Below are 24,452 nucleotides of genomic sequence, written 5' to 3' on the forward strand. Positions count from 1 at the left end.
AACAGTGCTCTAAAACTTGATGAAACTAACTTGGTGCGTTACTTTTATACGGGTAATTTAAAAAGTAACTTTTTGTAAAAGTGGGGGGAAAAGTCTAATGACGAGTCTTTTATTCGGAGACGGAAACTGGGAGTTATAAAAACCTGTTTGCTTAAGGTTTTTGCGCAATCACCTAACGATAAACTGAGGCTGGTGTGTGGGAGCGCCTGTCTCAGGTTGGCTGCAGTTTTCTGTATCCTGACTGGTCAGTTTGTTAACAGGTTGTAAGGATCAGGTTCATGGGCAGTTAGTTCGAGCTCATGTGAACGTGAAGTGAGCACCAACTTCGGGGAACCTTCAGAATTCACACGGACTTTTCCCTAAAGCCTTTCTCCAATTTGGGGTACAGTTGAGGGTCGGGTTTGAGAGGTCGCATGTGATAGGCTATAAGTTTGACCGCATTGGGCCACAAGTAATGTTGAATTGTTTTAGCTTTTAATCCCCCTGACGTGTGTAGAGAATTAAACTGAACTGCGAAGTGGCTCTTTCCAGAAGCATTCAGCCTTGTTCTCATTTAAAGCCATTTCATGATGTTGTCGAGTCTGTTTCATCCTAGCAGGAGTCTCCAGGCGCTTCTGTAGGTCAGAGAATGTCGTCTCGATGCCACTTTCCCCATCTCACTTTGCCCGAAATCTGTCTCTTTCTGAATTCTTCCTCTGCCAGAGTCCCTGGTGCACGGGGGACCATGACACTGCACTGAACGCCAGTGTCAGAGAGCAACTTGGATCCTCGTGTCAGTTTTAGACTGTTTCAAACGCTGTGCTTATGACACTGACAAAGTGAATTCACCAAGAAGTGCTCAGTGAATCCTGGCCTGTCTTTTCTAGCTCTTGGGAGACCTGTGCATCAGGAATTGAAGTCAGAGTTACAAAGTTGTATTTTTTAAAAAATGATAAAAGCACCTGCAGTTCGTTAGATACTTGTCTCTCTTTTTCCAAATCAGTTGTGTACTTGACTTCCAAATAGATCACTGCACCGGAGGTGCGAACTAGAAAGATGCAAATCATCTGGCATTACAAGAACATTTCTTCTGTTTATTCGTGCCTTGTATGTTTTAACTTTTCTGAGAATATCAGTATTTCCTTTTAAATATTAATTGAGTGCGACCAGTGAGTTGGAGGTTTGTCTTGTTTAAGTGAACACTTGCTGATAGGGCAGGCAAATATTTTCATCATGGATCAGGTGGACTTTGTGACTTTTAATTTTTGTTATTGCCTACAGGAACTTACAAGTTAAACCCTTACTTTCCAAAGCTGCCCTTTCTGTTAAAATAAAGGTGCTTGCCACCCTGTTTAAACAACTCTGCTTAGATACACTGAAGTGGTTTGGTCCACACAAATGCATTCACACATTTGACATTTTCTGATAACAATTGGAATCTGTCTGTCTTCCCCACCCCCACCCCACAATTAATTGTGTCTGGTCATGCTTCTGCAAAGTGTTTTAGGGTATCTCTCTCTACACCAGAGGTGCTATATGAATGTAGATTGTGTTGGTGATGCAGTCAACTGCCATTTGTTGGAACCACAGGAGGCACAACATATGGAAACGTGGACCAGTGACCAATCCAGTTTGTTCTTTCTGCAGCCTGTATATATCACACCCTATTTATTTCTCATTCTGTTCAATCCACAATCCAAGAAATGCTCAGTTAGGAGGCAACAGGCAATGTGTTCCTGTAGAGGTGGTGGAAAATCCGAGCAGGGAGTCATGTCTGAAGCATCATGGATGGCACCTCTAAGAGAACACAATGCCCACTTAGCCTTCTGACAGTTAGTGCCATGGTCAGCTGAACTTGGCACTGTTTCTGCTATAGCATTGAAAGGACCCAATCAAAGTCCTCAATAACATTCTCTTTTACTGTAACCTTGGGATGTTTTCTACTCCCCTGAATGAATAAAACAAAACTTAATACATTATATAAATGCAAGTTGTTACATCAGTTCATTTTAGGAGTTGTTTCTTTATCTGGTATTTTATAAAGGCAGCATTTCTTTCAGGACTCTATGAAATGTGATTTGACTCTGAGAAAACACGCTCTATGCGGTACTTTCCTCTTCAAGACAGCAGTTTTGCGCAAAACTGAGAGGCAATGAAAATCCTCAATTCAGATTGAGCTGTCTGAATGATTATCATTAACTGTCAATCATCAGACCAATGATGTCAAATCACACATTATAAAATTAGTCCATTTCAGAATTATTAAACCACAGAGAAATTGACTTCAAGTTTGTTTTCAGAGACTGTCCTTTAATACATTGAACTGCCCTTTTGGTCTGAATGTTTGACAAGTGCATATCAGTATTTGATTTGATCAGTGCACCAGACTAGGAGTGCTGCACTGTCAGCTGTTACCTTTTAAACAAAGTCCATCTGCCCTCCACCCATCAGCAATGATCTAGATCTATTTGAAGAACAGTGGGGTAATTCTCCCCAGTACCCTGACCAATGTTTATCCCTTGATCAACATCACAAAGTCAGACTGTGTAACCATTATCAAATTGTACACAGGATTGGAGAATTGTTACAGGGCAGAAAGAGGCCTGGGGCAGCTCAGTGGTGAGCACTGCTGCCTCACAGCACCAGAGACCTGGGTTCAATTCCGCCCTCAGGTGACTGTCTATGTGGAGTTTGCACGTTCTCCCTGTATCTGCGTGGGTTTCCTCTGGGTGCTCTGGTTTCCTCCCACAGTCCAAAGATGTGCAGGCTAGGTGGATTGGCCATGCTAAATTGCCCCTAGCATTCAGGGATGTGGAGATTAGGTGGGTTATGGGGGGATGGGTCTGGGTGGGATGCTCTGAGGGTCAGTGTGGACTTGGGCTGAACGGCTTGTTTCCACACTGTAGGGCTTCTATCATTCTAGGCCATTTAGCCCATTGTTGGCTTTCCAAATGACTAGATCACCTAATGACACTCCTGGCTTCTCCCCATAGTCCTTCCTTTTTAAAGAACAATTGCATTTCCTCTTGAAAGCATCTATTTGAATCTGCCTCCACCACAATCTCAGGTTATACTTTCCAGATCCTAACCACTTGCTGTGTGGGAAAAGATTTTCCTTATGTCACCATTGCTGCTTTTGCTAAATGACATGATTCAATTATATCCATTAGAGATATAAATGTCCTCTTTTCCAGACCCTTTGGTTCTACCAAGAGGTTCAAAGATGGGTCATTCCATTATGTAAGTTTTCTCACAGCAATGTGACCTTGTAAGATGAACACCAATAACCTTTTAACAATAATTATCCCAAGCTTGTTTGATTTGCTTTCACTTTAGGGTTGTTTACTAGGTTCTTAATATCATTTTATCTTCCACGTAACATATTAATATCCAATGTAAAAGTTATTAAAAAGAGTAGAAATTATTGGGAAAAACTCCACAGGTCTGGCAGCATCTGTGAAGAGAAAGCAGTTAAGGTTTCAGCTCCTGTGACCCTTCCTCAGAATTGAGTAAAAGTTGTTAAAACTAAAAGTTCTCTCTAAATCACATGAATTGTGCAAATAGATATTTGCAACAGGGTCACCAAGAAAAATCTGTATGCAAATTGCCTTGTTTCTCTCATTGCAACAGGGACTCCACTGCAAAAAGTATTTAATTGGGTATAAAGTGCTTTAGAGATGTCTGGTGGTTATGAAAGTTGTTCTATAGATGCAAATCTTCCTTTATCTTCTACATGAATTCAGATTCCCAAATCTAGTTAGTTCAGCTGAAACTATTTTGCTTCCTGCTTGCTTACTTTAGTGAAATTGAGTTAACAGGGAAATAAAACAGCCTAAGACAAATAGTTTTCCCTCGGTCATGGTAAATCCTTTTAGACTCTTGCTAGAGCTGCTTAAACCCTCTCTGTCTTTAGAAGTTTAAAAAACTTTTTTTAAAGCACTTTTATTGAGGCTCCTTCTTCAGTTTTCTGACTGAAGGTAGATCTGATCCATGGTGCCATGATCTCCATCACAGGTAGGGTTGAAGTCTGTGATCCACTCCAGCCAGAACAGGATCAAACCCCTGTACTGTTGGCACCAACCTGATCCACAACTGGCTCTGCACATTGCAGCCTGGAGCTCTGGAATAGCGATGGCAGAGGCTCCACTTTTTGTGTCACTTGGCTGACCATGACACACTCCTGCTCTCACCCACCTGGCATTAGCCTGTGTTGGCAGGATTTTCAGGTGGATACACAACCCATTTGGCCATATTTTGAACAAATATTTTGTGCCTTTCAAGTCCTGGAGTGGAACTTGAGCTTCTGGCTTGGAGCTAAGGTTGACATAGCCCACTGAATCATAGGAGCACCTCTTAAGGTTCATACAGCTTCCAAAAGGCAGTTCAGCATAAGTCAGCAGTTTCAAGTGGAAGTTGAATGTGGACCTGCAAAGTGGAAAGGTCCCACATTTGTTTCCAAATATTGTGCACAGCTGATTTAAGCCTGGACAGCTGTTGTCGAGCTATTATCAGAATGTACAGTCAATGGCTTCTCCCCCTGCCCCCAGAAGGTCCTTCTGATTGCAACTCAGCTCCCTGCAGAATAGGGTGCGTGAGTCTGGAATTGAGGCCTTTTCTGTACCTTGTAAAATCCTTCTCTCATTCCCTGTAAAGAAAGGGCACTGAAGTTGAGACTGTCAGCATCCACTGAGCTCTTCTCAAATGAGTGTCACCCCCTTCTGGAGAGAAGGGAGTCAAGTGGGGGGGGCGGGGGTGGGAAACCTTTGTGTTTCAGAGATATCGAGTGTTAAGTTCCAGCATCTTCGGAATGTTTCCAAAAACAGCTTTAGGAGAGAGTTACTTTTAAATGTGTTTTAAAGCATAGTGCATTCATGCATTTGCTTTTTGAAAAGGTGGCCTTGAGCTGACAGGTAGTTCAGATGTTTGAGCTGGCTTTGGCTTTGGCTTTCTTCTTGGCTTGTTTTGGTGATTAATAACCACAACCCTCCTTTTTGTTAATTTACTTGTTCCACACAGCAGGGTCTTCCCTTTTTGGATTCTGACTAGCAGTAGGTCAAGCTGGAAGAAACAAGGAGGTTTCTTTTTTACTTAAACAACCTCTTGTCACAGCCGCTCGTCAGTCAGCCTTGCAACATGTTTTTTTTTAAGTCGCGTTGACTAATACAGGGAAGTATGGCATGTTCTTAATTTTATAACTTATTATGATCGGTATTATTTAAATTAGTGAATTTGATCATAACTTCACTTCTGTATGCTCATTCTCTTGTGAAATAAAACACCTTATCATTTGTATTGGGCCTGTCTCGCCAAGCATTGTCTGTCTGCATTTGAACAGATTGAAGGAGAACCCATTTGAAAGACCTAATTCTCCAGTTCAGGCTACAAGGACATAATGTTACACCCTGGGTTATACCATACTGCTTGGACCAGCCATATAGATACAGTGGGTACAAGGGTAGGTCAGAGGCTGGGAATGATGCAGTAACTCCCCAAAGCATGTCCATCACCTACAAGGCACAAATCAGGAGTGATAGAATACTCCCTACTTGCGTGGCTGGGTGTAGCCCCAACAACACTTAAGAAGCTTGACACCATCCAGGACAAAGCAGTCAATTCACCACCTTCAACATTCACTTCTTTCACTACTGATGTATGGCAGCAGCAGTGTGTACCATTGACGGAGTGCCATTCAACTCATCAAGGCTCCTCTGACAATACTTTCTAAACCCATGACCTCTACCCTCTAGAAGGACAAGGCTAGCACATACCCTATCACCTGCAAGCTCCCCTCCAAGCCATTCACCATCCTGACTTGGAAATATATTGCTGTGCCTTGGGTGTTACTGATTTGATTTGATTTATTAATGTCACATGTACCAAGATACAATGAAAAGTGTATTGCATGCTAACCAGACAAATTGTACCTTACATAAGTACGTCAACATAATAGAACAGAATGCAGAATATGGTGTTACAGATTATCTGTTTTAATTATGATGGTCAAGTAATAAATATTGGACAGAATGCTAGGAGCATTCCTTGCACCTCTTTAGAATAATGTCACGGGAGTTATTTTACATTCACTTGGTAAGGCAGGAGGGACTGCTATCTGATATCTAACTCAAAAAAACCACCCCTCTGAAAACAAAAAATGCTAGAGATCACAGCGGGTCAGGCAGCATATATGGAGAGAAAGCAAGCTAACGTTTCGAGCCTGGATGACTGTTCATCAGATTCAGATTCCACATGACCCCTCTGGTAGGCCAATTCTCCCTCGGTATTTGCAACAAATCGTCTGGTCTAATTTAAAAGCTCAAGCCCTGTGGTGGGGCTTGAAACAACAGATTCAAAGGCAAGAACAATGTTCACTGAAATATAGCTGACACTTTGGGATGTTTCCAGAGCCCACAACAGACAACTGTTAGTCTTAGTTATTTGTTTGTTTTCCTTTCATTAGTTACATTTTTTAAGGAAGTAAGCATTAATCACAACAGGAAAAAGTGGGTTTTTTCCCAATCGTTTTCATACTTAACTTGCCAACTATACCAGTCACCAGTGTCAAACGACTACACATCAACATTTCTGTCACTGTTATGTTACAGCTGTATAAAACTTTGTTTAGACCACATTTGCGTGCAGTTCTGGTCCTCACTATCAGAAGGACCTGCATGCTTTGGAGAGAGTGCGGAGAAAGTTTACCAGAATGTTACCTGGTCTGGAGGGTTTCGATTGTGAGGAAAGGTTGCATAAACGTGGATTGTTTTGACTGGAAAGACGGAGGCTGAGGGGCAACCTGATAGAGGTCTACAAAATTATGAGGCATAGGTAGGGTAGATGGTCAGAGGCTGTTTCCCAGGATGTAAAGGTCAACTACAAGAGGGCACAGGTTCGAGGTGAGCGGGGGAAAGCTTTTCACACGGAGGGTGGTGGGTGCCTAGAACGCACTGCCAGTGGAGGTGCTGGAAGCAGGCATGTTAACAACGTTTAAGGCGTATCTTGGTAGACACATGAATATGAGGCCAACAGAGCAATAGATACCACGCACAGGCAATAAATAGCAGGTCTAAATAAGGATTAGGAATCAGTGCAGGCTTAGTGGGCCGAAGGGCCTGTTCCTGTGTTGTAATGTATTATCTAATATCACCTTTGGTTTCAAAATATAACCACATTCTCTTTGAACCATTAACACCAATTAAATGGTAAGAATGGGATTCCAACCAGAAAAGAAACACACCATAAATCTGTTCTAATATGTGAGGTGCTCACCTAATACGCAACTGCTCCACAGACTTGGGAAGTCTCAACTTCAATGACCAGATTTATGTGATGGCTTAAGGTGGCAATACAAGTGCAACAATTTAGCTTTGAGGACAGGGGAGAGGGGAGGAGGAAAAGGAGAAAAGCAAGTTACTATCAGCAAGATGGGCGTGTGTGGGGATGGTGAGGACAGGATTGGACTCTGCTACTGGCAATGCAAAACAGCTGAACATTTACTATCCTTAGCACAAGCACTTTAAAATTATTGAATGTTTTGCATTTAAAAAGTAACCAAGCCTAGCATGTGATGTGCTGCATTATAATGAGCCATTTACATTGAGCTTTCTTTACTTGCCTATTGCACTGATGTCTAAGTAATGACTTTTGCTGCTGCACTCACTGGTTTCCATTTCAGTTTGGCAACTTGTTTGATTTGTCACAATGGGAAGAGAGATCTTTGTGTTGGGGACTGATAAACTGGGATTACTATGGGGTCATTGCCTGAAAGAGGAGGTTTTCCATTCTGTATTGTAACACTGCTACAATGATGGTTTAACGTGAGGGCCTGGTGAATCCAGATGTAACTTTCAGTAAAGAGGGCTCTCTGTTTGGGATCTGTACCTGAATGGGTGCATGCTGATTCATTGCATTAATCTGTTTATCTACATCGTTGCTGAGAAAGTAAACAAGACTAAGGAACAGGTGTACAACCAATAAAGACTGAGCCACGTTGAGAATCACACTGAGACAAGGCTGTTTGTCTTTTCAGCTGCAGCTAGCTTGGTTCTCATGCCCTGGTCAAGTTGATATGCCAAGGTGTTCTTTGACTGAAACTCTCACTCATTGGCACATTGCCTGCAAAGTGAATCTGCAAAGATTGATGCAAATGACCCTCCAATAAAACACTTTACACACATTTGAATACTTACAACTCCAATGACATTTATATATTTGCTGATTGTGGTTTGAGATCACATCTCTCTCTACACCAGGCATTTACACTGACTCTCTGACCACAGCATCATCCCTTTTATATCCCTTGTATCCCTTTTTAAGTCTGCTCAATGTTAAATCTACAGAACCAGCACAGGATTGTTTTATTCATGGGATTTGCATGTGAGATTCTACCTCCCCGCTCCCCTACCCCTCCAATTTTTTTTCTCCCACGTGGTAGAATTCCAGAGCCTTCCACTATCTGTCCTAGATACCTGGTAGCTGTCAATTTGAACTGGAGACATCACAGTCAACCACACTCCAAACCCTTAATTAACACTTACGCACACTTTTTCCAACAGGGTAGCATTCAGAGCAGGAATTGGGGCTGATTTCTGTTTTCCACACCCCCACCCGCCCCCACCCAAAAGTCTCTGAGCACAGCTAATTACTGTGGCTCAAACTCCACCAGCAAAGTTGGTGGAGACAAGGGAACAGACATGGAACCTGCTTGGTATTGAGTGGTTATGGAGCTCCCTCCACACCATCATCCCCATAATGTTCTTTCTCACATGCATATTCTATTGAATGCCATCTAGTGAGCCCTATCTGTCCTTGGCTGAGAGCTGTAAGATTAGCTGTAGTGTTCCCACTGTTCCCTCTTCCAATGATCATCTATTTCAGCCCCTACCCACCCTGAAAATCATTTAACATTGATCAGGCTCTGTGCCATGTCCAGTAGTGCATTTAATCACTGAACCATTAGGAAACGAATTTATTTTCTAAGCAAATCCTGATGGGCTCAGAACCCCCTTCTCATTGAAGGGAGCATTTCTGGGAACAGAATTTATTCAGAATCACCAAGAAGGTTTGTTTTATTTTTTGTAAGTTTCCTTTTGACCAGTTTCTCCAGCGCACAAGTGATGCTGGATTCTCGTGCCTGACTGCTAGAAAGCTTGCTCTGCCACTCTGGGTTTCTGTGGCTGTAGGTAGCATGGATGACATTGCTGCCATTCACTGAATCTGATCTGTGGTAGCTGGAGCTGTGTGCAGTGCATGATCTCACCCTGCTATTTGGGTTGGGCCAGAATCCAGGGCCCAGAGCTAAGATTGTTAGAAAATACTTTGCACTTCACTGCCAGTCAGTGTCGAGAAATTGTATAGGTTGTGTTTAAGAGTTTAGTTTAAATCCTATTATGTTTGTAGTCTTTTGTTGTTTTACACGAGTGCTGTAAACAGGAACATCAAAGTTTGTTTCAGTTAGTTGCCCTGGGTTGGTGTGAATTGATTTTGCTTTCACTCCATGAACCACTTTCCCTGTCTGGGGGAAGGAGTGATTTCTGAATTTTCACAATACTGTGACCTGTCAGACTTGGCAATCCTAGGATGTGATTGACCAGCATTTGTTGCTTCTGCAGTTTGCTCGGTTGGACAGGTAGCTCCACAAGTCTAAATAGTTCAAAATTTGATCATGACAATAGATCTAATCAAATGCTGCAGTCACCCTTGGTGAGAACATTCTATCCCTAACTGGTGCTCAATTTTTATAATGTTGCTTTTGGGCTATGAATATTACTGGTTAACTCTTTATTGCCGGTCTCTAATTGCCCTTGAACTGCTGGAGTTTGTGTGGCGTAGGAACAGGCAGAGCTGTCTGTTGTTTTCTGTAGCCACAATTGAGTGGCTTGCTAAACCACTGCAGAGGGTAGTTAAAAATCAAGCATGTGTTTGGAGCTACATGTAGGTTAGACCAGATAAAGGATGGCAGATTTCCTTCCCGAAAAGATATTAAAGAGCCAGTAGTTTAATGATCATCCTCATTGAGAAGAACTTTTATTGCAGATTCATTAATTGTCATCCTTTATTCATTCACGGGATGAGGGCATCACTGGCCAGGCAGCATTTATTACCCATCTCTAATTGCCCAGAGGGCAGTTAAGAGTCAACCACATTGCTGTGGGTCTGGAGTCACATGTAGGTTCCAGACCAGGTAAGAATGGCAGTTTCCTTCCCTAAAAGACATTAGTGAACCAGATGAGTTGTTCCAACAATCGGCAATGGATTCATGATCATCATTAGACTCTTAATTCCAGATAGTTTATTGAATTCAAATTCCACCATCTGCCATGGCAGGATTCAAACCCAGATCCCCAGAATGTTATCTGGGTCTCTGGATTAACAGTCTAATGATAATATCAGTAGGCCATCGCCTCCCCTCAATGGTGGGATGGTGGGATTTGAGCTCCTGTCTCTGGACCACTTGTCTGAACCTCTGGGTTCCAAGTAAAGTAACTTTACATTGCTGCAAAGGAGCCACTTATCATTTCCTGCTCCTATCACCACAAGTAGACTTGCTGCTGCATGTGGCTTTGGATCTGCAGTCAAGGCCACATTGGGGGTGAGACATTGATTGAACCCAAGCTTTTGGTGCTGTTCACTCTTCTTCGTTTTTAAAAAAAAAACGATCAGAGTCATAGTCATACAACACGGAAACAGACCCTTCAGTCCCACTCTTCCATGCTGACCATAATCCCAAACTAAACTAGTCCTGTTTGCCTGTGTTTGGCCCATATCCCTTTAAACCTTTCCTATTCACATACCTGTCCACTTGTCTTTCAAATATTGTAATTGTACACTCCTCTACCACTTCCTCTGGCAGTTCATTCTGCATGCACACCACCCTCCGCATGAAAAAGTTGCCTGTTGGGTCCCTTTTAAATCTCTCCCCCCCCCCTAACCTTAAACCTATGCCCTCTAGTTTAGGACTCCCACCACCCCCCCACTCCATCACCACCACCACCACCCTGGGGGAAAAAACCTTGGCTGTTCAAGTTATCTATGCCCCTCATTATTTTATAAGCCTCTATAAGGGGTCACCCTTCAACATCCTATGCTCCAGGGAAAATATCCCAGTCTATCCAGCCTCTACTTATAACTCAAACCTTCCAGTCCCAATAACATCCATGTAAATCTTTCCTGCGCCCTTTCTAATTTAATAACATCCTTCCTATAGCTGGACGACCAGAACTGTATGCAGTATTCCAAATGTGGCCTCACCAATGAGTTGGAAACTTCCAGCAAGGGATCATTAGTGACCTATTTCCTCAGCCTGAACGCCATCAATATAACCAATCACTGCCCTAGTTGAGATTGGCACCATCTAGCATAATCCAAGGATTGATCCGGGGATGTTCACAGTTTGTAGCATTCAGTTACTCACGAGGGCAACCCACTATGGAACCAAGGAAACCGTTATCAAACAGGCTGTACACAGGGCTAACATTAAAATAGATCCAATCGTTTTATTTTTCAATTTTGTCTGTGGAGAAATGCTTGTGATCCACTTGGCAACTGCCTGTGAAAGCAGCCTTGGAATAAGGAGCTCACTGTGTGAAGGCACAGACCCTACAAGCTGTCATTCTGGTTTGTAGCCTCTCTGCAAGTTGTCCTCTGACAAGACAATAGTTGGGACTGTGGCTTGAAACAAAAAAGTTACTGAGTGAAAGTACCTCAGAGACTGGTGTGGTAATGACTCTCAAACCATTGAAACCTCTGAGCGGGAGGGCAGTTCGATTGAAGTGGTGACTTTGTAAGGTAAATATTACCGGTTCTCTCTCAGCTTGTCACTCGAATACTCTGGTCTCCCCAAACATACATTTTCAGCTTGTTCTGTTTTCCAGCTACAACACACCTGTTTGCAGTTCTTTACTAAGAGTGCCAATGTTCAGTTTGTACTTGCGCATTTCTGAAGAATGTGTCACAATCCAAATAAAGGTTGTATTTGAGGAAGCTTCCTTGTGTTTTTAATTGTGCAGCATCTTAATGTTCACTTAACTATTAAATTACTGCCAGCCAATTTCAGAATGACACCATTTTTGAACGTTGTAAAGGCAAATTCAATCTTCTTTTCAGTTTGTTCTTGGACCTTGGGTATCACTTGTGTTTTATTGCCCATCCGTAGTTGTCCTGAAAAGATGTTAATGGGTGTTATCCTTGAAAGACTACAGTTCCTGTGTTGCTGGTGCACCCATTATGGCCTTTGGTAAGGAATGACCCACAGATGATGTGGAAACAGTGATTGTGTCCGAGTCAGCTTGTGCTGAGAGATTTGGGGGGATCTTGAAGGAAATGGTGTTCCCATGCTATTGCTGCTCTCCGCCTTCTCAGTAGTATTTCAAATTCACATATTTGGGAGGTGCTATTGAATTAACCCCAGAGAGCTGCTGCAGTGGATCTTACTGGCCGCCCTGCAGACACAAGGGTGAATGAGAAGCCCTGTGGCTGGGAGACTGATCAAGTTGATCAATGTTTAGCACCATTCGTGACTCCTCAGATACTGAAGCAGTCAGTGTCCAAATGCAACAAGATCTGGACAATATCCAGGACAAGTGGCAAGTGACATTCACACTACGCAAATGCCTGGCAATGAACATCACCAATAAGAGACAATATAATCACCGCTCCTTAACATTCAATGGTGTTACATCACTGAATCCCTCACCATCAACATCGTGTGGCTTACTATTGACTAGAAACTCAACTGGACTTGCCACAGTGGCTACAAGAGCAGGTCAGAGGTTAGGAATACTGCAGCAAGTAACTCCCCTCCTGACTCCCCAAAGCCTGTACACCAGCTACAAGGCACAAGTCAGGAGTGTGATGGAATACTTCCCACTTGCCTGGATCAGTGCAGCTCCAACAACACTCAAGAAGCTCAACACTATCCAGGACAAAGCAGCCCATTTAATTGGTGACATATCCACAAGCATCCACCCACTCCACCACCGACACTCAGTAGCAGCAGTGTGCGCCATCTATAAGTTGCACCTTCCAAACCCATGACCACTTCTATCTAGGAGGACAAGGGCAGCAGATACATCGGAACACCTCCCCCTCCAAGTTCCCCTCCAAGCCACTCAGCATCCTGACTTGGAAATATATTGCTTTTCCTTGACGTGCCAACAGTACGTGAACTGCAGCGGTTCAAGAAGGCAGCTCACCACCACCTTCTCAAGGGCAACTAGGGACGGGCAATAAATGCTGGCCTGGCCAGCGATACCTATGTCCCACAAGTGAATAAACAAAAACAAAGCGGACTGCTCTCCCTGGAATGGTCGAGATTAGTCAGTGGTATTGCAGCTGCACTCCGTACCTTCCTGACCTTGAACTTTGTAAGCATTGGAGAAACTTTGAAGAATGATAAATGCATATCGTTTGTCCAATTAATCAATTAATCGATAGTAGTATCTTCCAAGATGTTAATGTCAGAAGGTTTAGCCATGGCACTGTGTAATATGTTACAATCTGTGCTGATGCACGTTGGAAATGCTGAAATGCTGCGTCCATGTTGGGTCTCCCACAGCCACAAGCTCTTGATTGGCTGTTTGGAAAATGCGAGTTTTCCTGAGTCTTAGTGTCTGCTGCTGATTTTAACTGTGGAAACAGAAGCATGTTCACCAGTTGGCACCATAATCCTGATGGCAGCATGACGTCATGTCTTGTATATAGTTTATAATACCTCCACCCCAATTGGCACTCCTTGTCCTTGATGCTATGGCGAGATTACACAGGAGGTTGTATGTTGAAGAATTTATCATGACCACTCTCTGCATTGAAGACCACATTTTGAATCGCTGAGTCAGATTTAAACAAAACTGTGAGAGTTCAACAAACCACTCGAGAATGCAATCCAACAATCACAGGCATCTATTATACTCTTTCCGTGTCCTATGTTACACAGACAAACCAGAATCCCAAAGTATTTATGGACATTTCTTTTTTGGAAAAAAAAGAGATATTTTGGAATTTAAAATAAAAAATGTCACTACTGAGAAAAACAAAACTGTGGATGTAAATTCATGTCCTGTGAGAAACCCATGGGATGACATACCTGTGAAGTGTCAGGGTAACTTCAGACTGAGAGCTCTAACACAAAAAGGGCTGATTATATCCCCTCTCAGCAGGCAGCCACCTCTTGCAAAATCTTCTGTTTTACCCAGGGAATATACACAGTAGAAGTTAAAAACTGACCATAACTCTTGTCTCTTTTGGTGGCTGACATCCCAGTGTGTGGACTAGAATACTGTGAGGTCACAGCTTTGAGAACAGCCATTTTAAACATTCCTGCACTGCAGGTAGAACAGAGGTAAAGACTTCATCTCACTTTGAATGTTGGAATTCATTCGCTGTCGTAAGGAATTGGAGCAACAGAATTCCCACTAACCCACAAAACCAAGAACAACAGCAATGCTACTGGTAGCATCCAAAAATAGCTGCAGCATCGTCTTATCTGCTTTTCATGAAGCATTCAGAGATTGATCCATATTTTATTTTACTTTTATGTTTTTGGCCTCTCCTCTCCTCTCATCTCGAATCAGCGTTGCATTTCTATTTTTTTACATTTTTAGTAGTGAATTTGTTTTTGGTTAATTCAAGGCAGCCTTGTTAAATTAGCTCCTTTTTATAAAATGTAAATTTATTTGGGTCTGGCCACAAGGGAAGGGATCTTTTTAAAATTCACCTTGATGAGACCGACAGGATTTGAGGGGAGATGAACCAGGAGGAGCAAGCTCATTCCCCCTCACCCAGGATTTGTAGATTTTGGGGTACCCCAACTGGAACTGTGTCAAATTGGGTAACTTTGCACTGTGGGGCTGTTCAGAACACTGATTTACTCATGGCCTGATTTTGGCTTTTGACTGTGACTTGCAATGTTGTTCCTGTAGCTGAGTGCAGATTTATTCCTCATTTAGTAACTGCAAACAATTAAACAACTGACAATCTTGGAAAAATACGCCTGACCAGCTTTCCTGAAATATCTATTTCTGTTTCCCGTTTTCTATTCCTTCCAGTTTCTTCCCCCCTGTTGAATGTGCCACAGTCACTGCCACACTGACTCATATCAGTACTGACCATTATTCACATATTAGTCTAGACAGGCTCAATAATAGATTATTCAACAATCAGGCTATCTCAGACACATTCCCAATCTTATCCTCACACTACAGCCACAATTTACAATCATGAATTGCTGGATCCAAATCCTAACCAGCAGAAGAAACCATGTCTGAAGCATTGGGATCCTGATTGATTATGATCAGTCTATAAAGGGACTTTTGCAAATGCCTGCCTGCTCTGTGGACTGCAGTGCACTACGTGGATTCTCTGAACAAGCTCTATAATCCTAATCCTGTCGTTTAATCTTTATTCAAACGCGCAGCTACTCAGTGCTGGGCTCAATAAGTACTGTCAACATATTGTCTAGTTTCGCCAAAAGGAAATCACCAGTGACAGTGGCCTTGCAATTGCATGTCCAGTAGACATCGCTTTCACATTGCAACTGAGCTTTGGGTACATGTGCCTATGCAAGCCTGCTTTACTCTGAGGCCTGGTTCCTGCTGTAACTCTTTTTCAAATCAATTAAATCAAATTATGCAATATTATAATGTCCATTAAAGAGGCACTAACAGATCAAACTTTAAAAAAAAATAAAATCAAGAGGAAATCACCAAAATTGCTGCTTTGGTGACAGGAACTGGAGTTTAATATTTTGAAAAGTTTGTGAATTATTGAATGTTGAGAGCATCCCTGCATGTTTACTAAGTGCAAGCTATCGAAAATCCTGAAAGGCATAAACAAAATGAAGTGATTTATGCTATGGACTGAGAGTACTGGGTTTGAGAATGTAAATCCAACACTAAACGCTTCATTTAGAGCAGAGAGTCATAAAATGCTTTCCCCTTCACACAGTCATGTAATAGGCACCTGCTGAAAGAAATTTAACAGTGTCTAGCGGCTCCTGCATCAAAAGAAAGAGGCTAGATGTGTTACATGTGAGATAGCAGCTTCCAGAATTTGTCATGATGGGGTTTTCTCCCTCTGTCCTTTCCTATCCTGGATGTCTTGATTTGTTTGGTGTTAAGGTACCAGTCACCCTCAGATAGCTGGCCCAGGTGAGAGCCCTTGTCAATATACACAAGCTGTTTAGCCTGGAGGGACGTGTAGCTGCCCCTATCCTATTCCAGAATCCATGTGTAGCTGGTTCCAGCAGGGATTTTGTGGAGCCCTGGCTGATTTCCACCCTCCCAAACCCAGAGTCATTGAGGCTAATTGTGGTAGCCCCACAGTTCAGCTCTTAACATAACAGGGATCCTTAGACTTTGCTCAGGCAGCCACTGGAAAATCAGAGCATCATTATGGGAGTCCCTCCCTAGAGAAATACACTGCTGGAAGGCTTTCTGATCCCCTTGGAACTGGGATGGTTCCTTTTAAAGGCCAAAGCAGATGGAAGATTGGCTTGTCATTGGCTGAATGACTACTTTTTCTCATTCTGGTCTGGTCCTTTTGGTGCACTTGCTGTCAGGTATCGCACTTCAGTTAACATTGATTGTGTGAGAACTGCAGCTGAAGTGAGGGAAAGATTGGATAAAGCATCATAGGCTGAGAATCAGAGGCAAACTGGTTTCTGTTCATGCTCAGGCACTCTTGAGCAGTGCTCACTGCGTTTGGAACAGTAATCCTGGCTAACTTTTCTTTTGTTTTATCCCTAATCCAGCATCATAGAGTCATACAGCACGGAAACAGACCCTTCAGTCCAACCAGTCCATGCCGAACATAATCCCAAACTAAACTAGTCCCACCTGCCTGCACTTGGTCCATATCCCTCCAAACCTTTCCTATTCATGTACTTACCACGTTTAAAAGACATTTGGATAACTGTATCCGCATTGACCACTTCCTCTGGAAGTTCATTCCACACACAAACAGTGTAAAAAATTGCCCCTTGTGTCTTTTTTAAATCTCTCTCCTCTCACCTTCAAAATATGCCACCTAGTCTTGAACACCCCCACCCAAGAAAAAAGACCCTTGCTATTCATCTTATCTATGCCCCTCATGATTTTATAAACGTCTATAAGGTCACCCCTCAACCTCCTATGCTCCAGTGAAAAAAGTCCCAGCCTATCCAGCCTCTCCTTATAACTCAAACCTTCCATTCCCAGCAACGTCCTGGTAAATCTCTTCTGAATCTTCTCTGGCTTAATAATATCCTTCCTATAACTGGGCGACCAGAACTGGACACAGTACTCCAGAACAGGCCTCACCAACATCCTGTACAACCTTAACATGACTTCCCAACTCCTATACTCAAAGGTCTGAGCAATGAAGGCAAGCGTGCTAAATGCCTTCTTAATCACCCTGTCTACCTGTGACGCAAACTGCAAAGAATTATGTACCTGAACCCCTGGGTCTCTGTTCTACAACACTAGCCAATTGAAATTTCCTCCTGCTATCCCATACTGAGATGAAGCAAATGTGACCAGACCAGGGCTTCAGGGTGACCCTTTCTGCTCTCTGAGGTGCATCAACATGATCCAGCTTGTTTACTCACCAAGCTCTTTATAAACCCAGAGCAGAGTGGTTGATCCTGTAGCATGCCTTATGATGTCAGCTTTCTCTGGAGAAACTAGCAGAACTCAAGTAGTTAAAGCACCTGCAGAACTGGATTGAAAATATTTGTACCCAGGGTGTGTCTGAGTGAATCAATTAGGTCAATCTGGATGGGTGTTGCTATTTCAGAAGGTGCAGTTTGTAGGTTCTTTTTCAAGTGCCTATATGAGTTTAAAGAACTCCAGCCCAGCCATTCTCTCTTTGGGAACTGAGCTTAGCCTCTCTGCCATGCAGGTGAGATCTAAAAAGGGCTAGCTTCAGAAATTAACTTACATTAAAAGCTTTGTCGTTTTAAAAGTAAAGATCTCACACAGCAACTCTGACTGAAACATGATGAAGATGAGGCGGTTATTCTTCTGAGCTGATTGTCATCGACAGTGACTTGAGTAAATGTCAGGCAATGTGTAGTCATGTCCCTCATGACATTAGCAAACACCATGGGTTGACTGAGCTATTTCTTTGACCTGCCCCTCAGTGACACAAGCTTTCATGTCACAATGACTTCTGGCTGTGTGTGACAGAGTTATCTGCACTGGGCCTACCAGAGACCACACTGTCTGAGCATAAGCAAGGTGTGATGTTAAGTGGGTATATGCTGGCCATTGCACTGTGTCAATATCCCATGACCTGGCCTGTAAAATAATAGAAGCTATAATGTCCACAAGATCCAAAGCTCAGACTGTGAGCTCTCATCTCTGCAAGGCCAACAATCATGGTGCTTTGTATGGCCTTGCAGCTTCTGGGCTGGAGAGGGATAGAAAAAAAATTGGGGTTTCTGCTTCACACTAAGAAGGGTTTGTGGGCAGTGGGTAGAAATAGGCTCAGCTTGGCTAACACTCCCAGCAGTCTCTCCAGCTCTCCACTCAAGGTTCACTCATACACAATGGTGGTGTCAGCTACAACAGTACGAAGAAAGTGGTTGTGTGCCCAGAATTCTACTTCCAGCTCAGGAAGCTGGGCTGGGAGAAAAAAAGCAATGCCTTGTGGGACTTACTTAGAGAACCTTGCTGAATGCCCTCAAACTTTTTATTGGACATATGACCTTCAGCAGCCAATAACTTTTTTATTTTAATTACTCCTTTGTTTTGATTTATGGCTGCTGCGCTAACTTAGTCCCAAGGTAAACATGTTTGGATCATCGTTTTTAATTCTTCAGGTTCCTGGTTGATGTCTGGGACTTTGATAATGTGCTCAGTCAACAGAAATATGCAGATACACTGGCATCCATTCTGTCGTGCGTGTGTTTTTATATGTAGATTTGGGGTGGAAATGTGAGAGAGATTCAATTTATTGTGAAATGCCAGCCAGTCTGTGCGTTGGGGAGAAGGACTTTTCATACCACGTACTGACATTTTATTCTCAGTCCTGAAAGAATAGATAAGCTAGGCCCTTAAAATGTTCTTCCCCACTATTAGCCTGTAATACATTGATTTTCTCCTCTGCACCTGTCTGGTTCAATATGAGACTCTGCAGTTTTTGCACCAGCTTGGTGGGTGTGGGCAGCTCACTGATGCTCTGACTCGGTGAGGTTGCACAGTGAGGCTCCAGGAGCTAATCAACCAGGGCAGAATCACTGTTGTGCCCAATCCTCTCCTCAACCAATGCATAGACATGGACACTCTCCAGTGGCAATCAGTCTGTGCTCATCAGGAATGGGGAGCTTTGGTTGATATTGTCACCTCCCTGATCTGTGGCTATGGGCGTGAGATCAGCTAGGAGGCAAAGCGGGTTCCTGGGTGCACATCCAGTCAGCACAGACATGCCAGGCTCTGGTATCGCCACCCCATTCAGATCTTGAGGACTGTCCTGACGCTTACTGGCCGCATCCAGGCACTAGAATTCTGCTGCAGCCTATGAACTGTAACCCGAACGTCAATGTGGGTGAAATTGGTCCTTCAAGAACAGAGCGAGACAGAAAGCAAGAGACTAGTAACATTTGCTGTAGGGAAATTGCTAGAATCCACTGTTAAGGAGGTTCCAGCAGAATATTTGGAAAATTATAATGTGTTCAGGCAGAGTCAACATGGCTTTGTGAAAGGGAAATTGTGTCTAACTAATTTATTCACATTTTTGAGGAAGTAACGTGGTGGATAGAGGGGGACCAGTAATTGTGATGTACTTGAATTTCCAAAATGCGTCCCCCATCAAAGTGTTCTTATTTAAAATCTAATTTAGTTTACCCTACTCACCCCTTCCTTAAGGATATTGTCACAATTAAGACTGCAGAACCTTACATCCTTTAGACAGACCTGACCTCATAGGGAATAAGGAATGGGGAAGGCGTAAAGAGACATGTTCACCAGCCTCTAATCAGGAGGGAAATTCAGTGTGATCACTAGGAATCAGATAAGTCAATCAATGATCATTCTAACTGATCACAAGCTCCCATGAACTGTAAATGGTCAAATTAAAGCCAGTGATTGGAATAACAGATATTAGGCAAAGGTCAACAGATTTTTATTGCCAAGTGATCCAACACCGTCATTTATTGCTTTGCTACGTGTTCCATCTAAACTACCTCGGGAGAGAATTAGAGACAAACAGGAAAAGACTCCAACCAAAGATAATACAGAATAATGTATATTAGCATGGATTAAGGATTGGTTGACTGGACAAAGGAGTAGGGATAAACAGGTCTTCTTGGGTTGGCAAGCTGTGACTAGTGGAGTGGTACAGGGATCAGTGATGAGGCCTCAACTGTTTACAAACTATATCAGTGACTTGGGTGAAGGGGCTGAATATGTGATACCAATCTTTGTGTCATCAGCAAATTTAGCTCATTAAGCTGCCAAGATAAGGTCAAGGGTCTGAAACAATTATAAACAAGTTAGGTGGGCAAGAAATTGTCAGATGGAATATAATGGGGGGAAAATGTGACCGTGTCCGCAGTGGCAGGAAAAATTTAAAAAGCAGTATAAGGTAAAGGTAAAGTCATTGCAGTCTCAAGAGGACAATAGGCCTGCTCTCTCGTTAGAGAGAAACGACTGGAGATGAGTTTAAACTGAGGGCCACCACGCCTCTGGTGAGGGGAGGGGTTGAGAAGGAGAGCCCTTCATAGTAACCCCAGCCGGTATGAGAACTGAACCCACACTGTTGACTTCGCAAACCAGCCGTTGTCAACTAAGTACGCTATTTAACTGGAGAGACATTGCAGAATTCAGTGGTACAGAGAGATCCAGGTGTCCCAGTTCATAATTACCAAAGTTAGCGTGCAGGTAGTACAGCAAGTTATTAAGAATGCAAATTGAACATTGGTGTTTATTGCAACAGGAATGGAATATGATTTTACGACAGTTGTATAGCGCATTGATGAGACCACATTTGGAGCACTCTGAACAGTTTTAGTCTCCTGATTTGATAACAGATATAATTGCATTAACAAGGATAAAGAAGATTCATTTGATTCATTTCTGGGACAAATGGCTTTCCTTATTAGGTTACATTGAACAGGTTGTACCTAAACCCACTAGAGTTTACAAGAATGATGTGTGATCTTATTGAATCACATAAAATCCTGGTTTAAGGTGGGGGGTGCAAATAGGAAAGTGCAATTGAGATCACAACCAGTTCAGCCATGATCTTATTGAATGGGGGAGCCGGCTCAAAGGGCCAAAAGGCCTATTCCTGCTCCTACATCTTATGTTCCTATACCATTTATTTCAGGTGAGATGTTAAAATGAGGCTCTGCGTGCAAGCTCAGGGGTGAAGATGATCTTTTGCTGACACTCCGAGTTTTCTCAATGTCTTGGTCAACAGTCATCCTTAGCCAACACCACTAATGACACTTGATCTGATTATTTTGCATGTAGCTTGAGGGATCTTGTTGTGTGATGTATTTATGACATGACAACAATACTGACTCATCAAAAAGTACTTTATTGGCTGTAACGTGCTTTGAAATGGTGTCTAAATGAGATTTTTTAACTAGTTAATCTAGGATTATGTTCAAATATTTCATCTATCATATTGTTCAAGATATATGGAAAAAAGTCTCCCTCTGTCAATAATCATAATGATTTTGGCAGTAATTTTGCTATGATTTAGATAACTGTTGTCTTAGTGTATCTGAATGCTGTAGGAGAATATGTTCAAAACTCTGGACCTAAAGGAAGATCAAATTTTGCCATGTCTACCCCCACTCTCTGACCCGTAATTCTCACACACAAGTGTCTCCAATGGAATGCATGCTTCTTATAACTTGCTGATTGACAGTGATGGCGATAGAAAAATGATGCAGTCATTCTCCATTAATGGAGTGCTGTGTCCATTTTACATCAGCAGCAGGGTGCAGCTATCAGAGTGCTTCTATTTCTGTCCAGAATGGTATGCATGGCACAGCCTTCTGTTAAAGGAACAAGAGTTATTTAACTGACAGCCAGGAAGCTTGCTTTCAAAACTTTGCATTGTGTCCAGTTCAGAGGCAGAGCACTACTCTTTTTGAACTTTTTTTTTCCAGGTTCTCCCTCTCCTGGAGGTGTTGACTCTCCTGCACAATTCTAGTATTGCACACTGCTGCCTAATAATTTGTCCAATGCAAATCTAGTAGCTCAATGATTATGCATAAACACTCACAGACATATAGAGCATTTGTATAATGTGGAACTCCTGGCGTACACCACAAAGGTACCTTTGGGTAAATGACATCATTACCAAGAACCTTTCAGTGAATGGGTCATCTTTAATTGCCAAATTATATCAAGTCCCTATCTTCTGAACTAATATCGCCCCATCCGCCTGCCTGATGTATATTAAAATTGGTCGTAAAAACGATTGTATTGGATTTTAAACACCTGATTGTTTTGGTCAGTTGGATTGGTGAATCAAAGATGTGTGATCATTTTACACCAAGAATTTACATCACCTGTAGACCAAGGTGCACCAAAGTTTGATCGTCAGAGAGAGAGAGAGCTCAGATAGCAATGACTCGCTTGGTAATAGCTTTACCAGTGAGAAGAACAACTCATATTTTGATTCCCAGCTTCTCTTGGTCAGTGATCTCAGCTAGATCAGTGGTAAGGATATTACAACTGGCTTCAGAAGTGGGTTTAATTGTGACGGCTGCTGAAATTATGCACTTGTTGAGCAAGGACAGAATTGAGGACATCTCTGATGTGCCTTCTTGGGCAAATAGCCTGTTGAAACTCTTGGTCGAGGCTCACTGTTCAACAACCACAATTCTGGTATTGCACACTGCTGTCTCATAATTTGTCCAAGAGCAGTTTCCAGCAATAAAAGACTTTCTTACAGCTTGTTGTTCAACTATGAGTCGTGAAAGAGTACAGCAACAGACTGTGTACGTCTGTGAGTATTTACATGTAAGCGTTGAGCTACTAGACTTGTATTGAACTCCCTTTAGGGGTTTGTGCTGCAGCTAGTATCTCCTCAAAATGCTTCACTCCTGGTAATATTCTTCGGGTGACTAAACTATACTGCGCTGCTGTGGTTATGGTACTGTACAAATAACTTAGAGAAAGGGAGTTCACTCCCATCATGGCAGTTTGAGATTTTGAAATCAGTTTAGAAAACATTGGAAACAAGAGACTATTATGAGTAAAAGTGACCAGGAAACTTTTCAGACTTGTCATAAAGACTCAGTTGGTTCATAGATGCCCTTTTAAGGAAGGAACTGCCCATTCTTATTTGGCCTGGCCTATATGTGACACTGAAGTCTCCCCAGCAAATAGGCCAGACCACCATTATACTACACAGTCTGGTGCTGTACTCTTTTACGACTCCTGGTTGAACAACAAACTTTAAGAAAGTCTTGTATTGCTGGAAACTGCTCTTGAGATAAATATTTGATGAAGTTTTTCAGCATGCCAACAACAGTGTAAACATCCACCTGCTGTATGAGCAGTGTCAGACAGCAGTGAGGAATATGGCCTGTTACTGATGCCTGAGGTCATGTAATAAAGGTAAACTTTGAAATACCTGGTGTACAGTGCCAAAGCCCTCCCCTCTACATGGACAGTACAAAGCAGCAGGCTAGGGGGTTGTATTCTTTCCTTGTCTCATGGCTACACATGGATGTTCCATCTAGGTGCACCAAGTCCAGAACACTGACGTCAATCAGTAACAACCCAACTGTAACCCTGGCTTTTTTTAAAAACTCAGCAGAGGTCAAGGAACAATTCTGTTTTCTTTTCTCTGTTGACTTGTATGACTCAATGGAATAACAGGTAGCGTCCTAAGTCAGCAGGGGAGCCATTTCCTTGTGTTAGAATAAACAAACATATATCTGGGATAGTAGGAACTGCAGATGCTGGAGAATCTGAGATAACAAGGTGTAGAGCTGGATGAACACTGCTGTGTTCATCAAGCTCTACACCTTGTTATAACATATATCTGGGCTATTGTTTCCATGGCTACTAACCATGATGATGTCAAGTGTACCAATTCCTGACCAGGAAATGATTTCTGGATGTTATAAAAATCTGACTGAAGCCAGGTGCATTGTAGATTTTTATGCAAATTGTCCAAAAGGAATTAATTGTCAGTGCTTTATTTGTAACTTGCAGTGGATCCAGTGACCGATAAAGGAAATAAACAGCTGACGTAGCTCTTGCACTGGCTGGAGTGAAACCTGTTCTAACAGTTACTTACGTGGCTATGCAGATTTACTGATGAAAACAAATGAGTTGTCAGGGAACACCTCAAAATACCTGTTCATACATTAATGATATCATCCTTTTCGGCTGGAAATTGCCGCAGCCTATTTTTGAACTGTCTTTATGGTTTTGCTCAACATGACATTCCAAGTCCTTCTGCAGGTATAAAGGTTGTGTGTTCTCGAGACCTGATGAAGGAAACTTAAACCATCTCGAAAGAGCTAGCTG

At 42.5% G+C, this 24,452-nt stretch overlaps 1 protein-coding gene across 2 annotated transcripts in view; it reads left to right on the forward strand.

Annotated features, from left to right (window-relative positions):
- The window catches only part of LOC109923881 (receptor tyrosine-protein kinase erbB-4-like), a 136,310-nt gene that overhangs the window by 834 nt on the left and 111,024 nt on the right, over nt 1-24,452 (forward strand). The gene's annotated exons all lie outside the window — the stretch shown is intronic.

This window comes from Rhincodon typus, chromosome 41 (genome assembly GCF_021869965.1).
Source record: "Rhincodon typus isolate 14 chromosome 41, sRhiTyp1.1, whole genome shotgun sequence".
Classification (NCBI taxonomy): domain Eukaryota; kingdom Metazoa; phylum Chordata; class Chondrichthyes; order Orectolobiformes; family Rhincodontidae; genus Rhincodon; species Rhincodon typus.